Source organism: Podarcis bocagei (genome assembly GCF_964188305.1).
Source record: "Podarcis bocagei genome assembly, chromosome: W".
NCBI classification, from domain to species: Eukaryota; Metazoa; Chordata; class Lepidosauria; order Squamata; family Lacertidae; genus Podarcis; species Podarcis bocagei.
In genome coordinates this window covers 24474849-24483514 of record NC_138131.1, presented here as the reverse complement: position 1 = coordinate 24483514, position 8666 = coordinate 24474849, and positions in this window count along the sequence as shown.

The following is an 8666-nucleotide window of genomic DNA, read 5'->3' as shown; positions in this document are numbered from 1 at the left end:
GGACACCTCTGTTAATGGGAATTGAATTGGTGAGATCGCCCTCCGGAGTGAGTCTCACTCTGGCCACTGAGTTCTCATGGAGTTTAATTATTAGCCAGAGAAGCCTTCTGTCGATGCCCCAGCGGGTGAGTTTTTCCCAGAGGATGTTCCTGGGGATACTATCGAATGCTGCCTTTAGATCAATGAATGCCACACAGAGTTGGCCACCCTTTGGGGTGGAATATTTCCAGGCAAGTTGCTGTAAAATTAGAATATGATTAATTGTTGACTGTTTTGGGCGAAATCCAGCTTGTTCGGGCCCAATTAATTTTTTCTCTTTGGCCCATTGGGTAAGTCTGTTCAACAGGAAGCGGGCATACAGTTTCCCCACTATTGAGAGCAGACTGATATTTCTATAATTTCCTGGGTCGTCTGGTGAGCCCTTTTTGTGGATTGGAACGATAATAGCGTCCTTCCATACTTCCGGGATCATTCCAGAGTTGTTAACGGCATCAAAAATGGTCACCAGGACTTAAGCCCACCAGTCCGCATGGTATTTTATAGCTTCTGCCGGGATCAGGTCTGGCCCAGGCGCTCTCCCTGTTTTGAGTTTAACGATCAAATCATGGATGTCCTCCGGATCAGTGGGGGGCCAGAGGGGAAGCTGTTCTTGAAATTCATCTCTTGTGTTAGCAGTACAGTCAGTTGTGGCAAAATAATTTTTTAAGTATGATTCCCAAACCGGGGCAGGAATAATAGTTAAAGGGTATCTTTTAGTTCTTTTATTTACCAGGAGCCAAAATTGTCTGGAGTTCCGTAATGATGAGGCTTCTATGATTGCCCGCCATTGATTCACTTGCCATTCCTGTCTAGCTCCCTTTTGAATTTGCTTGTAGGCCGATTTTGCTTGGAAATATTCTTTTGGCAGGACCGTTGCTTTATATTCTTTGTAGATGTTACCAAGAAGTTGTCTAGCCTGTTTACAAGCACTATTGAACCACAATGCACCTATCTTCCTTTGTGTTCGATTTATTTTATGCGTCGGAACAGAGAAAAAGGACGATAGATCTTCTGACAGATTCGAGAATAGTCTTAGAGTTTGGTCATAATCGTAGTAGTCCTCAATTAAGCCTGAATATGCTTGTTTTAGCCCTTGTTGGAAATATGCTGAGTATTTTTGGGCCTGTAATTCGGACCATTTAACACTTTTGATTTGCAATACTGAGTTCGTAATCAGATGTGTTGGGTGCCTGTCTCCATCTGGGGTCCAGTCTATAGTCATTGTGGCGACCAACGGTAGGTGGTCGCTCAGTTGAATATTTTCAACTTTAAAATGGGAAAATTTGGGGAAAATGTCATGAGATACTAACATATAATCCAGGACACTGTTTGCAGAGGAGCTTATGTGTGTAAAATCACCCGGTACGTCTGGCGGGCAGTTCCCGTTTAGAATCACTAAGTTTAGACGTAGTACCAATTGGTAAAGAAGGGTTCCTGCTTCATTTACCCTTTTGTCTTTGGAAAGTCTTTGAGTATGGAGGGCGAGGTCATTAATGAATTCTGGAGTTATCCACCATTTGGCTTTGATTAAAGACTCCCAGTTTGTTGCAATGCGAGCATTGAAGTCCCCTGCTATAACATTGGGTATATTGGGGTATTTGGAGAGACAAAGAGTAAGATGTTCCTCCAAAATTCCCCATTTATTGTATAAGTCTGCAGTGTTGCCTCCAGGAGGAAGATAGACATTTGTTATAACAAGTTCAAAATTTTTCCCCGTAATCAGGGCTGTAATTGCAAAGGTGGAAGCATTTACAAGTGTGAGTTTTGCCTGTATTTTCAAGGAAATTGCTATAACTAATCCTCCACTAGGCCGGCCTCTTTTAGTAGACGGGCATGCCGGTAATGATGTAACATCAAAACCATTAATATCTACTCTCCCCTCTTCCCATGTTTCTTGTAAAAGAATTACTTGGTGTAAGTTTATTAGTTTTACAAGGTCCGGGTCAGATTTTTTCCCCTTCCAACCTGCTATGTTCCAGCTTAAAAAGGAGAACGGGGGGGGGGGGGAGATTTGACTGGGGTTTGGGTAGTCACAATGGAGAAGGGGGGAACGCTGATCTTGGGTTGTCAGATTTAAAGAAGTCAGTAATTTTCCTTTGACTAATAGTAGATGACTTCTCTCCTTTTGACGCAGGTGTGCCTCTTGAGCTGTTTATAATTATGCTCTGCTCGCTCGGTCCTATAGGGGTAGTGTCCTGGTTTGGTCTGATCTCCTCTCTGAAATCCCTTGTTTTATCAGAGAGCTTATCACCTAGGGGGGCAGAGATTAGGTCGGTACAAGTTTTAGCTATTATTAGATTTTCCTTCCATGGGTATATCATCTTATTTATATGGCCCAAGGGGGTCTTCTGTCCAGTCCGTATCGATAACAGATTGAACTTCTAGATCATCAGCTAGGGATTCTCCGTCCGATAATGATGACTCCAGGTCAGGCATTGAGGAATGTGTCGAAATTTTGTTTACATTTTGCTGTTCTTTAGTAGATATATCCATTCCGGTTGGTACAGGATGAGCTGGTTCCAAATTAACTAATGAAGGTGGCGGGACGATTGTCTGTATCGTTGCCTTGGATTTTATAGACCTATTTTGGGGCTGTGGGCTAAATTGGAGAAGGTCCACCGAGCCTTCAATGGCCCTGTTTGTTTGAATTTCTTTGTTTCCTATTTTACTTTTGGCCTGAAACATCTTCTCTCTTAATTTGTCTAATTTATTTATTATTTTTTCTTTTTCTTGTGATTGTAATTCATCAAATGAATTCATAAGGGCGCTTTCACCACTGGATATTCTGGAACTACCCAAATTCATTCCTAGTTGTGGGCTGCAGACGATCTCCTCCGTTCTCTGTGGGGAGAGCAACATCTCTTTGTCTGGCGATTTTATAGAGCTTGTTTCTGAATCTAATGTCTCTTTCCCTTTTTCCACAAGTAGTGGATTTACTATGCTGTCCGCAAAAACCCTTGTGGGTATGATTTTTGTTTTTATGAATTTCCATTTTTCTCTTATTATTAATAAGGGTAATCTCAGCGAATGGAAGGCTAAAATAACTTTGTAAGGGCCATTTGATTGAGTTAGCGGAAGTAAAGCACGAAGATCGATATGAACTGTGCTTATTCTCAGGATTTTACTTAGGGCAATTTTAGCTCCTTCTAAGCTTGACCAGTCCCATATCTCTGACCTTATCGTTAGGCACACCTTCTTTGGTTGCAGTGTTAGATTTTGCTTACACATGAGATTGTTTAGTTTGTATTTTCTCATCCCCTTTGCCCCAGATTTTGGTGGGCTATCCGTGGAGGTCCCCTCTGGTAGTTATTTTTGAGGGCAATTTTGGCATCCATATCCATCACTTTTTCAGTTAGCTTGGAAATTGAGCACGTCAGAAAGTCTATCTTTTTAAATATACAGTCCAGTGTCCTAATGACTAATTGTAAATGGGAGGACTCATTTCCCAGCTGGTTCTCTTTATCCTGGATCTTTTTTCCATCCACGTCGGACCCACCTTTAATGGGAGTGCTCGTTAGATTACAAGTGTGTAAGATGGTATTTTGGGGCTTGGGAATGGCTACATCCAAGTCACTTAGTGGAAGAAATCTATTGTGTGTAGTAACTGCTGCTTGAGGATTTGACTGGACTCTTCTTCCCTTAGCTTGTAGCTTGGGGCTAGGGAGAAGCAGTAATTCCTCTGCTTCTCTGAGGCGTTTCCTCTTGCCCATAGCCACAGTAGATATGAACTAAATAATATAAATAATACAGGAGAGAAGAAGGGAACTTCCTACCACAGTCAGTGATTTAGCTGTGCAGCTGAGTATTTAACTCCAGGGATTTCTCCACAGTTCGTTGAAGAGCTATAATAAGAGTAAAATTCCGATAGAGATTTACTCCTGTTGAGGGCTCTAGTAAATCTTCTCCAGCTCAGCCCTCTTCACGGTTAATTATACAAGTCAAGGGCTCTCAATTTAAATCTTTATCCGGTCCCCCGTCCCTCCCCTATTCGGTCTCTGGGGTAAGTGAAGGCAGGCTTTACTTAAAACAGAAGGGTCTCACCGCTTTGCGAACTTCCAGGCTTTTGTTTTGTTTAATTGGAACTTCCGTCTCCTTTCTTCTCACCTCTCTCTGCCGTAGACTTCTTCTTCGCCTCTCAAAGTGTAATTTCAGCAACCCGAAGCCTCACAGCCTCACAGCTTTCCACACTAGCTGGTAGGATGACGAAGTGCAGCTGGAGAAAGCGGCTCGGGAGGGAGGCTGGGTCCTCAAGCCCGTCGGGTTCAGCTGCTTGTCCAGGCACCTGAGGACTCCTATGGTCTCCTCTGGTCCTCCCCTGGCCTGGCTTCAAAACTTCGGCTTGGCTTCTTTCCCTTCCCCAAGTATTGAGACTCCGCTCAGACCCTGTCTCCAGGCTACAGCTACAGCAGCGGTGATCCAGTGCCCGGGAGTAATTTTAACCAACGCTTGCCTTCTAGTTCCTTGTGTAGCCGGTGATTCAGTGTCCTTCCAACAAGGGAGACAAATTGCTGTGTCACTTGTAGGTTTAAATGCCTTAGCTAGCAATTAAAACAGGTAAAAAGAAATTAATAAAACTGTTAAAAACTAATAAAAAACTGCACGACTAGCATGGAGCTTAGAGCAGGGCTGCCCTTGCCGGCGCCATCTTGGAAGCTCTCCCCCCACCTCTCGGGCGTGGAATTGGCATTTCTCCAGTTTGACCCACAGCTGATGCTCCTGCAGCCTTTTCAGCACTTTCTTGACATCTTTCAGATGCTGCTCCTCGTTCTCTGAGTAGATAAGTACGTCGTCCAGGAAGGCCACACAATTCTTGTACAGCAGGGACCCCAACACGTGGTTCATGAAAGCTTGAAATGTGCTGGAACCCGATTGTAATCCGAAGGGCATCACGAGGTACTCAAAGGCCCCCAGAGGGGTGAACATCGTGGTTTTCCATTCATCCCCCTCCCTCATCCTTATCAAATTGTACGCCCCTTGAAGGTCCAACTTGGTAAAAACCTTCCCTTTCCTTACCCTGGCCAAAATGTCATCAATTCTGGGCATAGGGAAGGTCACTGGTTCCGATACCCGGTTGACCGACCTATAATCTACGACCAAGCGGGGCTCCTTGGAGTCTCTTTTGTCCACAAAGAACACTGGACTGCCCCCCACCGCCCTTGATTCTCGTATAAAGCCCCTCTTCAGGTTCTTGTCAATGAACTTCCGCAACTCCTGCATCTCCCTGTCTGACATGGCGTACAGCTTACCCACTGGTAACTGAGCCCCTGGGAGTAGGTTGATCTGACAGTCAAAGGGCCTGTGAGGGGGTAGTCTATCCGCCTCTTTCTCACTGAAAACTTCTTCCAGGTCTGCATACTGAGGTGGTACTTATGGCAACGGAGAGGCCAAAGTTGCCATGAGTTCCAAGAAAAACAAACATGGAGTCCAGCACGCTTCCCTTTGCGCAGCTCTGCTGTCTGTCCGTGCTGATCCAAAAATCCTTCCTGCCTCTCCCTCTTGCCGGTAGCAGAGATAAACACAGCGGTGAAGCAATTGCAGTAATAAATTCAGACACAAAGGCGTTCCTTATCTTCTTAGCCTTTAATCATGAAGTTTAACAGCATAACTTCAAACCTGGTGAAAGCTCACCCATCTTGCGTCCTCTCTCCGCAAAAGCGAAACCAGACTGAAACTCTCAGAGTCAATCCACTCCCATAAGAGTTTCTAACCACACCTCAGGTAAGAGACGTCACACAGAACTCCTTAACCCTGTGAGTTCTGAAACCAATAACACCCCCTCTCGTCTCGAACCCTAAGGGAAACTGTGAACCCCTATTTACAGACCTCTTTGAGTTCAACTCACCTCCCATTGCCTTTTGCCTCCCACTGGCATCTATCCCAGGCAATTGTTGAATCCCTTCCACACTCCCAGAATCACACTGTGCGAAACCAACGCACTCACTGGTGACCTGAAACCTCTCAGGTGGAATCCCCTTTGTGGTCCGAGTTGACCGCCGGAGTACAACCTCGGGCGCTCCTCCTGACCCACTGGGGTCAGCAAGTGTGTCTCCAGCAAGCTCAGAAGATTCCCCCTCTGACTTGCTGCGTCTTCGGGCCTCCTGCACATGGCTAACAGGAGATGAAGGCTCGCTCTTGGGTTCCATCTTAACCTGTGGAGAAACCCACCCCTGTGCTTGACCATCATCAGCAACCTGGTCTTCAGCAACAGGCTCCGCCTTTGCCTCTCCTTCCTCCCTTTCTTCCTCCCCCTCAGAATCGGACAGACATTCTGAGAGAAAATCAGAACCAACCTTAGGCTGTGACCAACCACCCTGCTCAAAGAACTCAGCATGCTTGCTGACCAGCAGCTTGGTCTGATCACCCTCTGGGTATGCAAACTTCCACCCATTTGTCGCAGGATCATACCCACAGAAGATCATGTCCTGGCACCTAGGACCACCCTCCTTCCGTTGCGCTGTTTGTATCGGCACTGAAGCCCTAGAACCAAACGAACGGAAGAAATGCACCTGTGGCTTCCTCTTGTGCAACAGAAAATACGGTGTGTCACCTACATCGTGATTGTAGGACCTGTTAAAAACAAAGCTGGCAAACTTCCAAGCCTCACTCCAAAAGCTCTGAGGCAGCCCAGAGTCACACAGCAAAACCCTGACAGCTTCAGCCAGTGTTTCACTCCTGTGCTCTGCCACGCCTCTCTCTTGAGGAGACTTTGCACCCGTCACCTGGTGACGAATTCCCTTTTCCTTGAAGAATTCCTTCAGAGCAGACCCAGTGAACTGTGACCCACGGTCGCTCCTGAACTCTTGCACCTTGGTGGAGAACCTTAGTTCCACCTCCGCAACCCAATCCTGGATCAGTTGCGCTGCCTCCCTCTGTGACCTGAGAGAGAAACACCATAAATTCTGAGAAAAATCATCTGCCATTGTTAGCAGAAACCTGGCCCCACCCAGACTCTCACACTTCATGGGTCCTGTAAGGTCTGTGTGAACCAACTCAAAAGGTTTTGTGGTTACCCTCTTTACCCCGGGAAACCTGCACCTTTGAACCTTGCTGCATGCCCTGCACACTAGGGATCCCTCACATGGTGTGATTTTACAACCTTTGGTGCAGCCGGGCAACCTTTTAACATCTTCCGAACAAGCATGAGACATTCTCTTGTGCCATACATGAACACATGAATCATGACTGGGAACACTAGCACACTGCGCCTGTGCTTTTCCTGCATTCCCCCCACCCTCCAGAGGTGTCTCCAGAACAAAGAGATTGTCCTTGCCTTCCACGTTGACACGCAGCTTCCCCCCTCTGGAAATAGAACAGGTGTTATTTTCAAAACAAATTTTGTACCCTTCTTTTACAAGAGCTGGTACAGATAACAGACAACAATACATTCCCGGCACAACGTAGATCTCCAGCTGCGCCTGCAAAAAAGGAACATACACGTCAACAATGTCAGAAACTTGCTTTTGGGAACCGTTTGCAAACTGCACAATTTTCCCATCCAAAACAGCCCTGCAGTCCCGCAGCCCCCCAGCAGGTGTCTCTCCAATCAGGTGATGACTCGCTCCACTGTCGATTATAAACTTCACAGCTGTGTCCCTGCTGGAATTGTTCTGTAGTGTTGCCATGCCAACAAACGTCCCGCTGCACCCCCTGTCCTTGGCAGCGTCCGAAACCGCAACTTCTCTCGTTGCTCCGAAGACTGGACTTATCTCAGAGTTCCCAGACAACTCTGCAGCCGTTATCTCCCTCTGCAGCAGATGGCTGACCTTGACGCATCTAGCTCTGTCCTGTTTCCCAGGCTTCGACTTACGACGCAAACAACTCTTGGCAGCCTTTGGAAAAAGAGGCTTTTCTGTGCTTTTACTGCTCACCGCCCCCCCACTGCTCCCAGGGCTCCCAGGACGCTTTCCTGCACCCCCAGTGGTGGGTAAAGGGCCCCCAGCAGCTTGCCTCTCTCCAAGCTCCTCACGCAGACATGTTGCATCACCTGCGCAGCTTTGAGACCCTGCGAAACTGGCAGCAACAGCAGCAGTGGCAATAGTCCCTTCGTCCCCCTCAGGGGTCCCACAGCCTTTCCCAGCTGTGCACCGGCTTCCACGAAGGTGGTCAGTGCCCTCTTGCCTCTCCTGTTCTGATGCAGCCATCTCCGGCCCTTTGCACACTTCCTGTAGAGCTAGCCAAGCGACCGCAGGTTTCCTTGCATCCAGAACTATAGGCCTTAAATCAGCACTTACATTCTCAGCCAGAAAAGCCAGAACACGCTCCTCAGCTTCACGTTGGCTTGCAACAGCCCCAGCTGACGAAGACATCGGCTTCACCAATTCCCAGAGCTTGGCTCCAACTAAGGACAACTCTGCTAAATAACTCCACTCCAACCACGTTTTAGTGGTTAACTTCTCACATGGCAGCTTAAGCTCAAAGCCATGTTCCTGGGACTGTGCCATCTCCTTCTCCCCCGGGGTAAGCTTACTCACGACTGGTATCAGCTTCCTCCGGCCTCTGGCAGATCGGCTTCTCCTCCCAGCGAGCTCCTTCCAGCCTCAGAGAAACAGCTCCAGAGCTCCAGCTGGACCCAGCAACTCTCCTGCTGGCTTCCCCCCACACACGTGGGACGTTCCTGCAATGCTTCA